The 19,424-nt window shown below is 39.7% G+C and overlaps 1 protein-coding gene across 9 annotated transcripts in view; it reads right to left on the bottom strand.

Annotated features, from left to right (window-relative positions):
- LOC109402241 (uncharacterized) overlaps positions 1-19,424 on the bottom strand; it is a 127,799-nt gene that overhangs the window by 18,418 nt on the left and 89,957 nt on the right. For 5 of the 9 annotated variants that reach the window (XM_062845235.1, XM_062845238.1, XM_062845232.1 and 2 more), the window contains exon 3: positions 9,625-11,265. The exons of the other annotated variants lie outside the window; for them this stretch is intronic. The gene's annotated coding sequence lies outside the window, so the exon portion shown is untranslated. The remainder of the gene's footprint in view (positions 1-9,624; positions 11,266-19,424) is intronic. 9 annotated transcript variants of the gene reach the window in all.

The following is a 19,424-nucleotide window of genomic DNA, read 5'->3' as shown; positions in this document are numbered from 1 at the left end:
TCGGAAATTGTTAAAGGAGTTCGTTTGGAAATTTTTTTGACATATGTCTGAAATGTCATATGGAATACCTTCGGAAATTTCGTGAGAAATTGTTTGCTAAGTTCGTTGAGGATTTTTTTCGGTTTTTTATAAATCTTTACGAAATTCCTCAAGGAATGCCAGCGAAAGATCCTTGAGAAGTTTCTTCGGAAATTCCTCAAGAAATTCCTTCAAAAATGTATTGCGGAATTCCTACGAAAACTTGAGAAACTTCTACAAGCATTCCTTCAGAAACACGTTTGGGGATTATGTGAGAAAATCCTAAGGAAATTTTTTGGAAATAACCGTCAAAAATTTTTGAAGGAATTCATTCGGAAATTTTTGGAGGTATTTCAAGGCAAATCCATAAAAAAATTCTTTGAAAAATCCGGGAGGGATTTCTTTGGAAATTCGTAGAAGAATTCCTTCGAAAATTCAGGAGAAAATCTTTTGAAAATTCCTGGAGGAATTCCTACGGAAATTCCTGGACAAACTCCTCCGGAAACTCATGGAGGAATTCTTCTGCAAAATCCTGGAGGAATTCCCTCGGAAATTCTTGGAGGAATTCCTTCAGAAAATCCTTGAGCGATTCCTTCGCAAAAGTCCTGGAGGAATTCCTTCTGAAACTTATAGAGGAACTCCTTCGGAAATTCGTGAAGGAATTCCTGGAGAAATTCTTTCGAAAATTCCTGGTGGAATTCCTTCGGACATTCATGAAAGAATTCCTTTGGAAATTCTGGCAGGAATTCCCTTGAAAATCCCTGGAGGTATTCCACCGGAAATTACTGCAGGAATTCCCTCGACATTCCAGGAGGAATTCCTTCGGAAATTGCTGGAAGATATCCTTCGCAAATTCCAGAAGGAATTCCTTCGGAAATTTATGAAGGAATTCTTTCGGAAATTCCAGGAGGAATTCCTTCGGAAATTGCAGAAGGAATTTCTTCGAAAATTCCTTCGGAAATTCCTGGAGGATTTCCTCCGGAAATTTCTTAAGAAATTCATGGAGGAATTTCTCAGAAAATTCCAGGAGGAATTCCTTTGAAAATTCGCGGAGAAATTCGTGAATGAATTCTTTCGGAAAATTTCTGGAGCAATTCCTTCGGAAATTCATGGAGGAACTCCTTCGGAAATTGCTTAAGGATTTCCTTCGCAAAAATCCTGGAGGAATTCCTTCGGAAATTCATGGAGGAATTCCTTCGGTATTTCCTGGAGGAATTCCTTCGGAAATTCCTCGAGGAATTTCTTCGGAAATTCGTGGAGGGATTTCGTCGGAAAATTTCTGGAGGAATTCCTTTGAAAATTCATGTAAGAATTCCTTCGGAAAATTCTTTAGAAATTCCTTCGGAAAATTCTTTAGAAATTCCTTCGGAAAATTCTTTAGAAATTCCTTCGGAAAATTCTTTAGAAATTCCTTCGCAAAATTCCTGGAGGAATTCATTCGGAAATTCATGGAGGAATTCCTTCGGACATTCATGGAGGAATTCCTTCGGAAATTCTAGGAGGACATCCTTTAAAAATTCCACGAGGAATTCCTAGAAGAATTTCTTCGGAAATTCTTGGAGGAATTCGTCCGGAAATTCCTCGAGGAATTTCTTCGGAAATTTGTAGAGGAATCCCGTCGGAAAATTTCTGGAGGAATTCCTTCGGAAATTACAGGAGGAAATCCTTTGATAATTCCAATAGGAATTCCCTTGAAAATTCCTGGAAGAATTCCTTCAGAAATTCCTCCGGAAATTCCTAGAGTAATTCCTCCAGAAATTTGTGGAGGAACTTTTCCGAAATTTCATAGAGGAATTTCTCCGGAAGTTCCTGGAGGATTTCCCTCGGAAATTCCTGGAAAAATTGCCACGGAAATTCCTGGAGGAATTCTCTCGGAAATACATGGAGGAATTCATTCGGAAAATCCTGACGGAATTCCTTCGCAAAAGTCCTGGTGGAATTACATCGGAAATTCGTGGAAAAATTCCTTTGGAAATTTCCAAAGGAATTTCTCCAGGAATTTCCAAAGGAATTTCTCCAGGAATTTCCGACAGAATTTCTCCTGGGATTTCTGAAGGAATTCTTCCTGGAATTTCAAAAAAAAAAATCCTTCAGGAATTTCCAAAAGAGTTTCTCCAGAAATTTCCGAAAGAATTTTTAAAGAAATTCCTCCAAGAATTTCCGAAGGAATTCCTCCAGGAATTTCCGAAATAATTGCTCCACGAATTTCAGAAGGAATGCATCCAAGAGATTCCGGAGGGATTTCTCCAGGAATTTCCGAAGAAATTCCCCTAAGAATTTCCGAAAGAATTCCTGCAGGAATTTCCAAAGGAATTCCTCCATGAATCTTCAAACGAATTCGTCCAGTAATTTCCGAAGAAATAATTCCAGCAATTTCCGAAGGAATTCCTCCGGGAATTTCCAAAGGAATTCGTCCAGTAATTTCCGAAGGAATTCCTCCAGGAATCATGAAAAGCATTCCTCTAAGAAGTTTAGAATGATTTTTTCCAGGAATTTCCTAAGAAATTCATCCAAGGATTTTCTCAGGAATTTCTCTATAGATTTCTGAAAGAATTCTTCCAAAAATTTCCCGAGGTATTCATCCAAGACTTTTCGAGGGAACTCCCCAAGGAAATTTCGAAGGAATTCTTCCAGGAATTTGCGAAGGGATTCCTCCAAGAATTTTGGAAGGAATTGCTTCAGGAATTTTCGAAATAATTCCTCCAGGAATTCCTAAAGAAATTCCTTCTAGAATTTCCGAATGAATTCCTACAAAAGTTCCAAAGCAATTTCCGAAGGAATTCCTCCCGGAATTTATGAAAAAATCCCTCCAGAAATTTCCGAAAGTATTCATCCAAGATTTTTCGAAGGACCTCGCCAAGGAATTTTCGATGGAATTCCTCCAGTAATTTCCGATGGAATTTCTCCAGAAATTTCCGAAGGAATGCTTTCAGGATTTTGCGAAGGGATTCCTCCAGGAATTTCCAATGGAATTCGTCCAGCAATTTCCGATGGAATTCCTTCAGGAATTTCCGAAAGAATTCCTCCACGAATTCCTAAAGGTATTTCTCCTGGAATTTCCGAATGAATTCCTCCGGGAATCTCCAAAGGAATTCGTCCAGCAATTTCCGAAGGAATTCCTCCCGAAATTTCTGAAAGAATTCCTCCAGGAATTTTTTAAAGGATTCCTAATGGAATTTCCGAAGGAATTCCTCCCGGAATTTCCGAAAGAATTGCTTCAGGTTTTTCCGAAAAAAATTCTGCTAGCAATTTCCGACGGTATTCCTCCAGGCATTTCCAAAAAAAAATCTAAAAAGAATTTCCGAAAAAATTCCTCCAGGAATTTCTGAAGAAATTCCTGCAGGAATTTCCGATGGAATTCCTCCAGGAATATCCAAAAGAATTCCTCCAGGAATTTCCAAAAGAATTCGTCCAGTAATTGCCGAAGAAATTATTGTAGGAATTTTCGAAGGAATTCCTCCTGGAATTTCCAATGAAATTCGTCCTGCAATTTCCGAAGGAATTCCACCCGGAATTTCCGAAAGAATTCCTCCAGGAATTCCTCAAGGAATTCCTCCTGGAATTCCAAAGGAATTCGGCCAGCAATTTCCGAAGGAATTCCTCCCGAAATTTCTGAAAGAATTCCTTCAGGAATTTCCGACGGAATTCCTCCTAGAATTTCCGAAGGAATTCCTCCAAGAATTCCGCTAGGAATTTCCGAAGGAATTTCTGCAAGAATTTCCAAAAAACTTCCTCCACGACTTTTTGAAGGAATTCCTCCAGGACTTTCCGAAGGAATTCCTCCAGGAATTTTCAAAGACATTCGTCCAGCAATTTCCGAAGGAATTCCTCCAGGAATTTCCAAAAGCATTCCTCCAGGAAGTTTGGAATTATTTTGTCCAGGAATTTCGGAAGGAATTAAGCTAAGGATTTCCTCACGAATTTCTCTATGGATTTCTGAAAGAATTCCTCCAGGAATCTCCGAAGGTATTCATCCAAGATTCTCCCAAGGAATTTCCGAAGGAATTGCTCCAGGAATTTGCGAAGGGATTCCTCTAGGAATTTTGGATGGAATTCCTTCAGGAATTTCCAAAGGAATTCCTCCAGGTAACTCCGAAGGAATACCCTCAGGAATTTTCGAAGATATTCCTCCAAGAATTTCCGAAGGAATTCCTGCATACATTAAAAAATACGAGGATGCAGAAGAATTTTATTTTTACTAGTCAAAAACAGCTCTGATCATCTAAGTTTTTCGGTTAAGTTGGAATATAGTTGCTAGGTCAGGGGGGAGGGGGGGAGTACGCCCCCCCTGGCCCATCCCTTGCTACGCCCTTGCACGCGATGGGATTCATTTAGAATCGAAAAACGGCCATTTCTACCGGAGATTCCAAGGTCCCCAGAACCTGTTCCGTGGCCACCGAATGACCGGTTGACCTAATCAGGTCCGAAATTACATGTATTGAATAATCTGTCAGTAACAGCGACAATAACATACTGTTTTGTAGTCGGAATTATGATGATATGGTAATATTATGGATCATGCCACACTTAGATTCTTGGTATTTCGATACTTTGAGACGGGTCAACAAATTTAGTGAACTAAAATATGTGATATTGATGTGAAATTTGTTTGAAATAAAGTAAAAATTACTATTGCTGGCGGCTCATAACCGCAAAGGTCGGTAGTGAAGCTGGCAAGTCGGACCCCAGCCAGGCGTCCCGGAAAAACGGGAAGGATGGGCTTAAAAAGGTCGCACGCATACCAGGAACCTACATATTATCGAACTTGCATAAACCTAAAATCTTTTTCCATAGGGTTTCAGCTTATGGTCTTACCTTTCAGAAAAGCCTTTGTTCAAGATATTCTATCGGTAAAAATTGAAATAAATCAAGTTTGAAGATTTTCTATCAAATGAGGTATATTCAGACAGTGCTGCAATTTTTTGACAGGCCTTTATGATAGCGATATTTTGCTTTTTTCATTTTCTCCGTTTTGGTTTTCCTGTCAAAGTTGCTTTCCGATCAGCAACACGGGAGCGAAATGAAATAGGTACTCACACTCGCACGCAGCGTGCTGAAAGCGAGAGCTGACAGGGCTAAATTTCCATTCAATTTTCTGTAGTTGAGTGTTTTCACCCGTGGTAGCATATAGGGCACTCACTCTCACAAGCCACCGCTTGAGACGAATGGCCTTTCAGCATGAGTACACTCAGGCAAATAAACCTAAGATTATCATAAGGTCTAACTTATGAAATGGCCTTTAAACAATTCATAACGGCTAGAACGATTTTCATAAGGACGGTCTATGACGCAGAATCGACTCACAGTTTGGCTCTTATACACATTTAGCAACACGATATTCTTAAGCGTCGATAGCCGCGTGGGTTGGGCACGAGCTCAGTGATCTCGACGTTCATGGATCGATTCCAGTCTGCATCATTTTGTGATTTTTCTGCTCTTTTCATAAGTGTATCTTATGTAATTAGGTCATAGTAAGCATGTTCAATTTTCATAAGGTATTCTTATGGCATCCATACTTTACAGTTATGGCTAAATTTCATAAGGTATTTTGACGAATTTCGGTAGTTTACTTCGCTGAGTGTAGTGTGTGGATGATTGGGAATTGATCTTGTTGGGTCGCTCACGAATGGAGCTCTCGGGCTCTGTTAGTTCTCACATCGAGGAACTGAAAACGACCGCCGCAGTCATTCATTTTCAGCTGAAAAACAGGCATTGAGACTGATATTTTGCAGGACTGTATTCAGAGCATAACTTTCTATATCATCCCGAACTGCAAACAACAAGGCATCGTGCGTGACCTGTCACATACCCGATGGTCTCTTCTTAGTTTTATAAACATTATATTCACTTGTCATTTCTCCGGCATCTGTGTTATATGATCAGCCCAAGGGGGTCTGCCGTGGTTAATTAGTTCAATTTTTTTTTATTTTGTGGGCTTCGTGGTTATGCGGTTAGTGGAGTTAAACGTTTAGGTGTACATGTAGTAAGTCATTGAGTATGACTCTGAAGAAACTTTTCGTGAAACGAAAAATTCCTAACTAGCTTCTGTGTGTTGTCTATTATATGGTGATTATATGGTGGTATTCAGTCTGTTTAGCGTCTGGCAGAAGACGGTGTGAAATGCCAAAAAAAGAGTTTAGGTTCATGCAAGTTTGATAATACTCAGGTTCCTGGTATGCGTTTCTTTACTTTTCGGCAATGTTTCTTGTCATCTTCAAAGGAAAAATCTTTGTTCGTTCTGTGTCTGTTGAACTAACCAAATGATTTGTTGAAAGAGTTTGTTGACTGCTTAGCCGAAAAAATCAACATTCAGTGCATCCAAAGAGTCGAACACTCAAACTGCCAGTTATACGATACGTTTATCGAAGCCTCCGCCAGAATCCCAATGTTAAGTACTTGGCGATTTACAATTTCGGATTTCGGCTTAGGCAGTCTTTGTTTTTAGCGTTGATTATTTCTTATCTTCGCCGACGTTTCAGTCCTCAGATCGGACCTTCTTCAGGGCACGATAATAATCAACTGGGCAATTTATAAAAGCTTTTTAACAAAAATGGCCACAGCATGTTGAAACCCCATATTGGGAATTCATATTGTGTGTGACACCTTGATTCTATTTCGCACCATGATCATATATTGCACCATCATTGTAGTGACCTAAACAACCCCTCCCCCCCCCTGGCCAAGATCCCTGCACACGCTAGTGCAAGGACTTCCTCCGCCAAAAATGTGTTGATGAAGCACTTTCGCTCGGCGTCCTTCACTAGTACGAGTACGTCTGATTCAGCCCGCGCCAGCTCTCAGATACATGAGCTTAGCATATCGCCTGCAAGATCTCCAAGTACTCAGTAGCAAAAAAAAAACCGAGCTGAATTTTCCTCCCAAAATCCGTCAAGTTCTTTTGTAACTTTGGCAATTATCAATATTTTTGACTGAAAATTGCACCACTTTATCATCAGTTTATATTGACAATCTATGGTCAAAATTTCAAATTAATGGAAATTTCATATTTTGAATTGTGATAAGTTATGTGAAAAAAAATACTATTGAAGAAATCCGTATTTTAGTGAAAAATTGAAGCTTTATGAAAATTTCACTGCAGCGTCAGAAAATATAGGATCCAATTTTCATTCAGTGTACCTTATTGTAAGCAAGTTGGTGGGCATCACTTGGTAACGCATTGTACACGGAACCACCAAACTACCCAAAATTGAGTTCTTTTGACGCAATCCCATAGTTCGGCCCAATAAGCCAAATTTGAGTAAATCGATTAAACTCACACTAGGTAAATTGCCTTCACCTCCAGCAAAAACATTTACTTAAGAGTAGGTAAATTCAACCCAAGACCCCCCTCATTCAACCCAAATTTGAGTAAACCTGCATTTACCCAAAATTGGCTTATTGGGCTCAAGGACCCCCGTTGGGTAGATGCATCTCTGTTTGTTTTTGACAACATCGGTGAGGGAAAGAGGGAAAACAACCTAATTTTGGGTAACTAGTTTATTCGATATACTCAGCTTTGAGTAAAATCAACCCAAAAATTAGGTAGTTTGAGTTTTCCGTGTAATATATAGTAACGCGTGTAACATCCCTTGTTTGCTTACAGTAAAGTTTTTACAGTGTAGTCAACATTTGAAATTCATACACAAAACTAACGAGCCTGGATAAAACAAAGAGGAGAAACGTCAAAATTGGAACAGTCGATTTGCTGTCATTCCCATGGAGCTTGCTGACGTTTATTCACCTTTCTCTTTCCAACATGCAGGCGGAATAGGATTTGTTGTCATCAGCAAAGGTTTCCCGTTGAAAACAAATCCTATCCCGCCAGCATGCCTGAAAGAGAGAGGTGAATAAACGTCAGCAAGCTCTATAGTTCCAATCGAGAAGGAGACCTGTCAAAACGACAAGGATTCGCCACTTTACACAAAACTTAAATTGACAATTATAGACAACTAGCTGTACCCGGCAAACTTTGTCTTGCCTACTGCGTTTTTTAACGTTTCAATTTTCTAGCCAACACCCCCGGTCAATTTTCTAGCCAGTCCCCGGTCAAAATGTATGAAAGTTCAATTTTCAAAAACTCTCAATTTTTTCATGTTTCATGCCTCATAAACCTTCCTTTGGTGAAAACTAACAGAACAAAACTAAGACGATCAATATCAGACCTTCCGTTCGCAAGTTATGCGCGGTCCCACGTATGCCACTGCATTTTTATATATATATATATATAGATAGATTGTCTATTCATTGACATAATGTTTGTAACGGATTACGCGTAACACACTATGTGTTACGAGTGGGATGCCATATCATAAACAACTAATATACGGAAATTCAAGCGGAAATTTAACCTTCCGTAACTCGCGCGGTTGACTACCTACGTCAGCACTACGCTAATGCTGAGTACAAAAAGCGAGATTTTTTCAACGTGTTGTACAAAATACAACAGCGCGATCGCTCGAGGGTTAAGTAAACGCGTCATACAATATTAATTGTTTATTGAAAAATTAGAACTGAAACATGGAATGGAACGAATTGACGTCGGCTTTTCTGCTGTACTGGTGCTTCATTATGGTCAATACGGAGTGAAAACTGTGTGCATCCAAATAAGTACTTGAACTTTGACGATGGTTGTGGCCCAAATCACTGGATGACAGTTATTCAAATTTCGACCACATCATTTCCTATATTTTCTGACGTTGCAGTGAAATTATGATTAAATTATGAAAATTTTTCACTAAAATACGGGTTTTTGAAAATGACTTTTTGAACGATCGATTGCTCCTCATCAATTTCATCCAAGTAAAAGGACGATAAGGATGACGTCACAAGTTGGCGTCCAAAATTGAAGTTTACATTGTTAAATAGCGTGCCTCGTCTTCTGGTATACTGTGTGCCTCACCACACACACATTGCTGCCCTCGTTAATGCTTCTTAGTTGTTTTCCGCCCAATTGTTAGCAGGACGATGGCATATCCTAAGCTAACCACGTAAATAAAGTCTGATGGAAAAAGCTGCGATATTGCGATAGGGGTAAAGAAGATGGCTGGTGTGGAAATCGCATCGGCGAATGTTCATGTTACTTAAAATATTAAACAAATATGGCAATTCACACCGTCTTCAGCCAGACGCTAAACAGACTGAACATTACTTTCACCATATAACCGACAACACACAGAAGCTAGTTAGGAATTTTTCGTTTCACGAAAAGTTTTTTTCCGAGTCTCACTCAATGACTTTCTACATATACACCTAAACGTTTACCACCACTAACCGCATGACCACGAAGCCCACAAAATAGAAAAAAATAACGAATTACCCACGGCAGACCCCCTTGGGCTGATCATATAACACAGATGCCGGAGAAATGACAAGTGAATATAATGTTTATAAAACTAAGAAAAGACCATCGGGTATGTGACAGGTCACGCACGATGCCTTGTTGTTTGCAGATCAGGATGATATACAAAAGGATACGAGGATACGTGATGATCCCCCGACTTGCACATAACGATAAACTATGGAGTGCGAGTCACGGTGGAACATATACTAACCAAATGTACAGGATACGAACAGTAATATGAAAGGTTTAATAGCTGAAACACTTACCTATAGCCGAAAAGGCAGTGATAGAGCTTCTTAAAGATTCTAATTTCTTCAGTAAAATTTAACACACACTGTACTATCAGAAGTAGAAAAATCATTAAATTTTTCGCTATCTATATTGATTCTATTCTTTGCGTTCTAGTCACTCTTCTCAGTGTTTGACAGCGTATCGACCAAGTGTTTGATGCTTCTAATTCTGTTCTCAGCATCGGCCCTTGCCACGGTGGAAGTAAGCGTACGGGCATCTCTCTCCATAACAGCAATGACGCTCTGGAGCTCGTGCACATAATTAATCTGCGAGCAGAGCTTCTTGAGCTCTTGGTAACATTTCCGTATTTGGGCTTCTTTTCCATCGAGAGCATATCTCAGTGCAGCGATGTCGGTGTCCAGGCTGCCAATTTTAGACTGTATTACGTTGTTTTTGCTCATGTTATCATCATAGGCGTTTTTCAGATCTTGAACAATTTCTTCGACGGTAGCTGTTTTCGTGACTAATTTAACTTTGCTATCGTAATGACTGAACGGTGTATGGTTGCAGTGACATTTGGACATAAAGATATATGTTATAAGGTTGGATATGTCTCTATAAATCGGTATCGATCTGTGTGGTGAGGACAGGGCTTGGCATGGCTTCAAGCATATAATACAGAATTTACTAACTTCTTTTTTACATCGTTCCAATACCGTATATTCCACTTGCTTTGTTTGCTTGTAGTTGGAATATATTTCAATGTTAGCAGATATATTTTGCTGTGTGAGTTTCATATTATCTAATTCGTTTTGCAGATCTTGGATTTTCTTGACCTCAAATAAAAGGCTATGAAGCTGCGATTTTATTAAGTTTTTGTTAATACGCATTTGTTCAAAAGCCTCGGTCGCTTTGCCCCAAAGCTTCGTTAAGTTCTGATTCAATTCTTCGATAGTTTCCATTGAGCAATGCCATTCAAATTCCATAATTTTCTTCGTACGCTTGTCGTTTATCCATTCTGATATTGGTCTACTGATGGCACAGTTGTTCATGTGGTAAACATTCGCTTCAGGAACAGTCCAAGGTTTCAAAAGCGCCATATTGAAGTTGACGGTAGCAGCAGAGCAATTTGTTAGAACAACAACGAGATTCTGCTGGAAGGCATCTGGAATTGAGTTTCTCAACAGACACAACGTGTTGCGTAGTGTTACTGTGGCTCGAGTCTGCGTTCCATTTATAACGAGGATGATTGCAGTCAACATTCCACTGTGCTCCGCAGCTCCCATAATTTGCTGAATATTGAAGTCATCCTGAGCCGCCCCTTTCGTATCGCTTAGCCCTGGAGTGTCTATAAAGTTGAATATCGTGTCCTCTTTTTTGAAACTATATACAGTACAGGCTCTAGTTTGACTATTTGAAGAATCCTGAACGTTGTCTTCGTGGTGCTGTAGACCCTCGGTTGCCTCATAATGCTTCGTAGGAATGGCAATTTTTAAATTCTCGAGTGTACCGTTGTGGAAATAATTCGTCAGATAGTTTATCAAAGTTGATTTGCCTGAGCCGGTTTCGCCAAACAGAATAAAGGTGTGTTCCTTGTGCAGATCTTGTGTCCACGATAATTGCGGGTTAATGGATTCCATGACGAACACGATTTGCAGTGAAGATATTTTTATGATCTGAGAAAAGAGAAAACGCAGTTAATAATCATTGGCATATTTCGAAAGGAGGACTGGCCCATGCCTCTATCAGACCCAGCACCTTAGATTTGTCTTATGGATTCTGGATATAAATGCACGGTTTCAAGTTAAATGGACGAAATACGTGTTGTCACTGAAATAATATATCTTCATGGTATAGCAAATCCTCCTGTTGGGAAGAATTTCGGACCTTCTATTATAATCGCACGGTTGATGTTGTGGTGCCGAGTTCTTAAGCTGGGAGTAAGATTTATTATGTAAAAAAGACCTGAGTATAAGAAATGCATAGTTACTTACAAAGTGGTATCCTCAGTTAGCTCTATCCCAACAATCTTAGAAGTAATAATCCAATTTATCGTCCAGAGGACTAATGAATGCCTATATTGGGTAATAATTCATTATTCTTAATTTTAGATCCCAATAAATGATCATTGACTTACAAAGACAAATTTAGAGATCATCGAAAACACAATCCTAGCAAAATCCGAAACAATCCGATCGCGGTAATCTGTACGGGAGCAATACTAGGGTAATTTGGAAATTTTATGTATTAAACAGACTACAAAGAACTAACGGTGCAACAAACTGGGCAATCTCGTCATATTAACTAATTATAATCTACATCTGCGAAATCAACTTTAACTCTGTGCATTTCCGCACAGTAATGCGGGAAAGGAATCACCCAGCCGATGGAACACTAAATACGTCTTACCCCGTCGAGGAGTTACCACGCAAAGAGCGAGCATAAAGATGGCAACCTGCGACGCTGTTTCGCTCGAGGGACGCCACATGGTATGAGCATACCGACGGCGGAGTTCAGCTCCTTTCACACTCAACATTGGGCGCTCCTTTACGCCCACACATCCACCTTCCTCTCTCTAAAAAAAATGTTTGTTAAGAAACTCAAAATTGGGGTTTAACTATGTTCTTAAATTTTGAATTTTTTTTTGTAAGTTTATACGAAAGAGCACCTTTTTCTGAGGCACTTTGTTTTTTTTTTCAGATTTTAAGAACCTCATTTTGATACCTAAAATCAATTTCAAAGATATTTTTCAATACCACCTTTTGACAGCTGGGCAACTGCTTGTCTGCTCAGGACTGCTTGACTGACGAGGGGTGATTCAACAAATCGCTCCCATACAAACTGCATATTGATTTTTAAATAGGTTCCTGGGCTCCAAAATGAATGAAAATTTGGATTCCGGTTCAGTTTGGCGTGCAGATTCAGAATATGGATTATCTTTTGATGATGAATTATCTCAACATTGAAACCAATTTAACACTTTGGACTTATGCCAAAGTCCAAAGTGGAATATCTTATATTTATGGAAAAATACAAGAAACGAAGAATACTTGAAATCTGAACTAAGCGAAGTAACTACCGCGGTTCATAAAACCTTATGAATTTTAGCCATAACTGACAAGTATGGGTACCATGAGGAAACTTTATGGAAATTGATCGTGCTTGTTAAGACTTATTTCGTAAAATAGGCTGATGCAAACTGTAAACGATCCATGAACGTCGGCATCACCAAGCTCTGGGTCAACCCACACAGCTATCGGCGCTTGATGACACCCAGTTGCTAAAAATGTTTAAAAGACAAGCTGTGAGTCGATTCTGCGTCATTAAGCGACCTTATGTTCGTTAAAGTCGTTATGAATTGTTGAGTTGGACGTTATAAAAATCGTATATATAGGTATATTTGACTAAGTGTATAAAACAGCTGGCTACTCAGCTGACAAAAGGACCCCTGCGTTTGTTCTGATGAAATCTTGTGTAGTTTTCCCAGAAAAGGCGTTTCCACGCTTGCTGGTTCGTTCTTTTTTTTTTTTTTTGAGTCGTGTTTATTTTTTTGACGTAGGACTACGTCTCTCTTTTCTATACCGGGTGTCATTCTAAATTTTCAGAAATCAGCCGCGTTACGTTTGAAGTGGAGATTTTGAGCGTTAATAACTCAGCCATTTCTCGTTGAATTTTCAAAATTTTGGCTCCAATCGATTGCAAATCTTTACACCAATTATGTCCAATATTAACATTTGCTGATTTTCAATAACAAACTATTGAAAAATTGGGAAAAGTAAACCCATGTTTATTCCAGCCAATCACGAACGAGCACATTTTGGATGCTCCCGTCGAATATAAAAGCTACTGCTTCTCCGCATCTTCCCTCATTTGTCTTTGTCGTCTCGAGGTGAACGCATCGAACGAGAGCTGCCGACTTTCTTCGTTTGCGTTTTCGCTCATTATTCTTTGACGGCCGTGTCGGCTCGGTGTCGGTGGTTGTCGGCAAGGGTGCTGTTGCACATTCGCCATCTAACTGTCTAACGCGGCAGACCAAGGAAGGAATACTTTTCATCGATTGCTCGGCGGTGGTGGCAGAGGCAGCAGCAAAATCCACCAAAGAAAGATCCGCCACAACGAATGTGCGAGTTGCGTCGCTTTTCCTCGGGGCTCGGTCCTTCCACGGATTGATTGACGGTGGCGTATTGCTGGAAGAATATCCAGGTCAGCAAGCGGCGGGCCAATTCTCAACGGTGTCCAGCATTCAGCGCTAATAAGATCAATGCGCATTGGGTGGCATGATGAATTGATTTTAATTTCTACCTAAAACCGTCCAAAATTCAAACGGTTCTTTTCAGAACCATCGAAAATGCTTCCTAGAGAGTTAATTGGATAAATTTTCTGCATCGACCGAGAAAGTGTAGTGAAAACAAGCAGTGAAAGATTGAATTCTTGGTGGTGGATCAGCAACAGTGAAGGCGATCACTAATCTCATCCACGGCAGCAAGCGGCGGGCCAATTTTCGACGGCGTTAAGCATTCAACACGGAGAAATCTAACACGCATTGCGTGGCATGATAAATTCATGTCAATTTTATGTCTGAAATCGTCCAATATTCAAACGGTTCTTTTCAGGACCATAAAAAATTATTCCTCAAGAGTTGTGAATCAGATAATTATTTCATTCCATCGCTCTGTAAACGTGTGGTGCAACCGAAAAGTGAAAAATTGTATGCTTGGTGGCCCCGCAACAATAATGATGCCGGCCACTAATGATTCCACCAGGAATTTAGCAACGCTTTATCCCATCCAGACCATTTTTGTGAAACATTGTTTAATTTAATCATTTTTCCAATTAAAATAATCTAAATCTTCCAATATTTTGGTTACTTTATTCGTTAAATGAAAATCTTCCCATTTCTCGGTTGATTAACCGTTTCAAGCGTCTGGTGCATGCGGGGCGGGACATGCAAACGAAATAAACTGGAAAGCCAGTCGAATGGGAGGAGCTTCATCTGCCAATCTGACATAAAAGCTGTTCCCCCTGAGCGGCGTACCAGTTTTCGGTGGCATCCTGTATTTAGCAAGGAGAAAACCAAACGCATTGCGTGACATGATGTTTTCATGCCATTTCGTTCCTAAAATCGTCAATTATTAATCAAACGGTCCTTTTCAGGACCACCGAATATAATTCCTCAAGAGTTGTAAATCAGATAATTTAATTCCATCAATCGAGAAAACTGTGGTTCAATCGAAAAATGAAAGATTGAATTCCGGCCACTAATCGTTCCACCCAGAATTTAGCAACGCATTGTCCTATCAGAACCATTTTTCGTGAAACATTGGGGAGCGTCCAGAAATTACGTCACGTTTAAAGGGGGGGTGGGGTCAGCAAAGTGTGACGATCCATACAAAAATTTCAGAGGTCCCATGCAAAACGTGTGACATAGGGATGAGGAGGGGTTGAAAATGTCAAACTTTTGTGTGCCGTAATTCAAGGACGATCCCTTGTTTAATTCTAGCATTTTTCGAATTAAAATGATCTAAATCTTTCTATATTTTGGTTACGTTATTCGTTTAATGAATTTTTTTCTCATTTCTTGGTTCTTGGTTTCAAGCAGGGAGGGTGCAGGCACATCAAACTCGAACAAATTACGCCTACCTAACATGCATCGAGCGGGCCTTCCCAAACAACACAATGCGATTTCGCGGGCCAGCCCCATCGACAAAACAAACCGATTTCCAAGCAGGATTCGACCAGGCTTCTGGTCGCGTTGCCAGTCACACTAACACACTCGCAAAAGATGAGCAGTAGGCCTACCTCGCCGCATGCGGGTCCCCTGGTTTCAAGCGTCTGAAGCATGCGGGGCGGGTCATGCAATCGAAATAAACTGAAAAGCCAGTTGAATGGGAGGAGCTTCATCTGCTAATCTAGGGGCTCTGATTTCTTTCGTCATTTTCGTTGGATTAGTCAGGGAGGGTGGAGGTGGATATCACCTCCACGGCTGCGCAGCGACGAGTGATAGCACCAGGAATCCCATCCACTGACCACGGCTGTAAGCAGTGGGCCCGGCAAGTATAATGGAAGTTACCTCCGCAGCTGGGTAGCTGCGCACCAACACAGCGACGACTTTCGACTATCTATCTGATAGAACCAGGAATGTCATTCACGGCAGCAGGCGGCGGCAGTTTTCGATGGCTTCCCGCATTCAGTTTGGATAATTTTCAATTGTCTTTCTAAAATCAACCGTTATTTGAACGGACCTTTACAGGACCAGAGAAAATTATTCCTTAAGAGTTATGAATCGGATAATTTTCGGATACATTTCAACGATCGGTAAAAGTGTAGTACATTCGAAAAGTGAATGGTTGAATGCTTGGTGGCTCAGAACAGCAAAATCGGTCACTAATCTTTCTACTCGAAATTTAGCAACGCGTTATCTTATTCTGACAATTGTACCTGAAACATTGTTTCATTCTAATATTTATCGAATTAAAATGATGTTAATTATTCAATACTTCGATTAGTTTATCCGTTCGATTAGAAATTGTCTCAAAGAACGGTTGCAGTCGTTTGAAGCGTCTGCATCAATGTGGGCGGGTCATGCAAACGGAATAAACTGGAAAGCCCGCCGAATGGGAGGAGCTTCATCTGCGAATCTAGGGGCATAACAGCTGTTTCCTCTGTTATCTTTCGTCATTTTCCTTGGGTCAGTCAAGGAGAAGGGAGTTGCCACCTCCCAGCTAGGCAGCAGCACACAAACTCAGCGATGACTCTCGGCTATCGTATTGTCGAATGAGTTTCACGTTAAACTTTAATTGAAAAGATCTATCTAACGCCGTTCAATTATCTAATAATTTTATCCGCTCTATGAAAATTCTCTCGTATAACAGTAATTTGACCATTTCTCTTCAAAACGAAATAACTCTTGAACTAGTCAACATCTTTCCAAGTAACCGAATCAGCTGAATAACAGCTTCTTGAACTAAAGTTAGCTTAAGAGTGATTTGTTTTACTCTTATACAGCAAAAATGTTTGTTGGGTTATAAATGCGTTCAGCGAAAGCGATCACACAACAACTTTACTCAACACATCAGTCCACCATTTGTATTATCATAACAACAAGCATTGTATTATTGAAATATAAAAATCGAAATCTCGTTCCAGCCTTTGTCCTACGTCAACATTGCGGTTATGTCTCAGACATTACCCACTCCTAGTTTTTTTTTTTGATTCTGTGCAATTTCATATGCATTCTTCGGCAAGTTTATGATCAATTATCTAATCAACGCACGATTTTTACTGTAAAAGTGTATTATCTCGGTCTTGATCTCGGTAAACTGCTCTGATCTCCAAGGAGACTATGTTTCTCAGCTGGCAGCATGAGCAGCATAGAAGACGTCTGGGTCCACACAAACGACACCAACCCTAAAAGTTAAGCCCTCGAACGTATGCACTAACGGTAAATTTGTCATACCGACGAAGTTATCCTACTATCTCGCTCCTTGAACGGCGGTTTCAATTTCGCTGCATCAATGATCAAAACCACGGGATGATCCACACAATAACGGAGTAACATACAACGCACTTTGAAGTCAATCGGCAGCTATTCGGATACTGATTCTGGGCTAAGAAAGGATACATGAAGGCCAAATGCGAGCTTATATCATGCAGATTTTTTTCCTCGGACCATTTTCTTCAAAACGATCGCAAAGGATTGAAAAGCTTTGATGATCTCAAACATATAATTTCCAAATTCTCATGTTGTTTTCGATCTTAATCCGTCTTCGGCTTATTTGGTGAATACAACGTTTGTTATCTGATATTCTGCTTTAGGTGATATGATGCATCACTGAGCTGTTATGAGAACCATTGACTTTTTGCCTTTCAATGATTGGTTGCCTCACGTTTTTGAAGTGATAAAATAAGGACAGCCACGCTGAAAATGTACCATCACACTCGCGAATATTCCCTTTGGTGGCTGAGATTTATTAAAACAATTTCAAGCAGCATATTCAAAATGACTGTCAATGTTGAAGATGGACCCAATTAATATTTTCAGTGCTATACGCTTCAGTCATTTGCTTTCTGTTGTGTAACAATCGCATTGAGGCAGTCAACGCTGAATAAAAGGGAAGCTAGTCAAATACAAACCATAAGCTAATATACGGCTGCAAAATAAGCACCATACAGGTACCAAACACGGTTTTCAGAAATCAATCACTTGTCACTGAGGCTGCCTTTACTGCACTCTATTCCAACTCCGGGAGATTTCCCGGAAGATTTGTAAACTTGAACAAATCAAATAGGAGTCCAGCTGCTACTATGCAGTACAATTCGTAATACTGACAAATCCACAAACCAGCAGCGCTTTGAAGGCCATTATGCGATATTATTAAAGCTAGAAGCTGCAATAAAGAAATTGTTGGTATACCAACACGGCTTGTCGGATGTAAACATTATTGTCAAAACAAACTTTAAGCGGAATATATGGCTACTACACAAATACTTTACAGCTATCCATCTCTGTGCTGTGAAATTATTTAGGTTGCTTCTATTGCACTTTAATCTAACTCCGGAAGATTTGCCGGTGTGCAAATCGAATAAGAGTCGCAATTAATAAAACAGCGTTATACAGTACGTTTTGTAATGTTGCCAAACACACACAACAGCAGCGCTTCATTGCTGTTTAAAGAACACTCTTTCAGCTAGAAGCTGTGAGGAAGGATCTGTAGGCGCAGCCACACAACTTGTTCAATGTAAACATTATTGCATTTGACGTTTCACAAGCTTTTGCAGCTAGAAAAGGTTGTGTAAGGTTTCTTGTGGCACAATTATAAAGCCTTGTTTGGAGTAAAACAAAACGGGCTATTTTCTATGCTATTTACATATAGCAATGTAGCAGCGAGGACATCATCAGGACCGGTGGATACGTAGATCGGGAGTTCGATTCCAAGTAGCGGCAAGTACTTTAATTATTCATTTTTTTAAGCGATAATCCCAGTTCCACATGTATTGCGTCACGGTATCCTAATGCTATTTAATCGATTAATTTGGGGATGCTGTTTAACTATTATTTAACAACTGTGATAAGGCTGAAAAAGCGTCTTCTCAAGATGTTATTCGGTTAGTGATTACATAGGAGCCGAGAAAAAAGCTATGACTTGGTGACATAGAAGCTGCTCGCATACGTTTACTGCGTGACTGTATTTTTGCCAGATTTTCTATGAGTAAACTTGCAAAAAACGTAAACCTCGACGGAACGGACACCATGTGTTCCAGGCACAAATATTGGGTATTCTTTCCCACTTTTATACTTGCATAATCTTTCGTACTTTTCATCCCTATGTAACTCTTTTGATAGGAAAATAAATTTCAAAACTGTGAACAATTATTTCTTTTATTTTCGTACTTAGGGTAAGAGTGCCCATCATTGTGGTAATAGTGTAAATTCATTTAAAAAGGATCGTACCATCTAATGAAGGGTTTCGAACGTTAGTCAGTAGTTTTCCATCCAAATTTGCTTGGAAAAATATGAAAATTATCATTTCTCTCTGTTTTTGATAATAAATTGCTGGCATCAACATTAGGCATACTGTTCCTATTATGGAGGTAACATTTAATTTTGGTTCCTGATGTTGCGCTATCCCATTAAACTCATAAGGGGTTTTGAAAGATAGAAACACTATCGCAACCATAGGAACACAGCAGCAAAAATATTAAGGGAAATATATTTTTTGTAATAGTTTTTTTTTTTACAAATTTCAAGCACACAAATGGTGCAATCTCATAATTGAAGCATAATACATCTATTAAAAATGTCTGTTATATTTCATGAGCATGAGCATGAGCATGA

This window comes from Aedes albopictus, chromosome 1 (genome assembly GCF_035046485.1).
Source record: "Aedes albopictus strain Foshan chromosome 1, AalbF5, whole genome shotgun sequence".
Lineage (NCBI taxonomy): Eukaryota > Metazoa > Arthropoda > Insecta > Diptera > Culicidae > Aedes > Aedes albopictus.
Note: the sequence above shows the minus strand (reverse complement) of the source record. Positions and strands in the feature narration are given on the sequence as shown.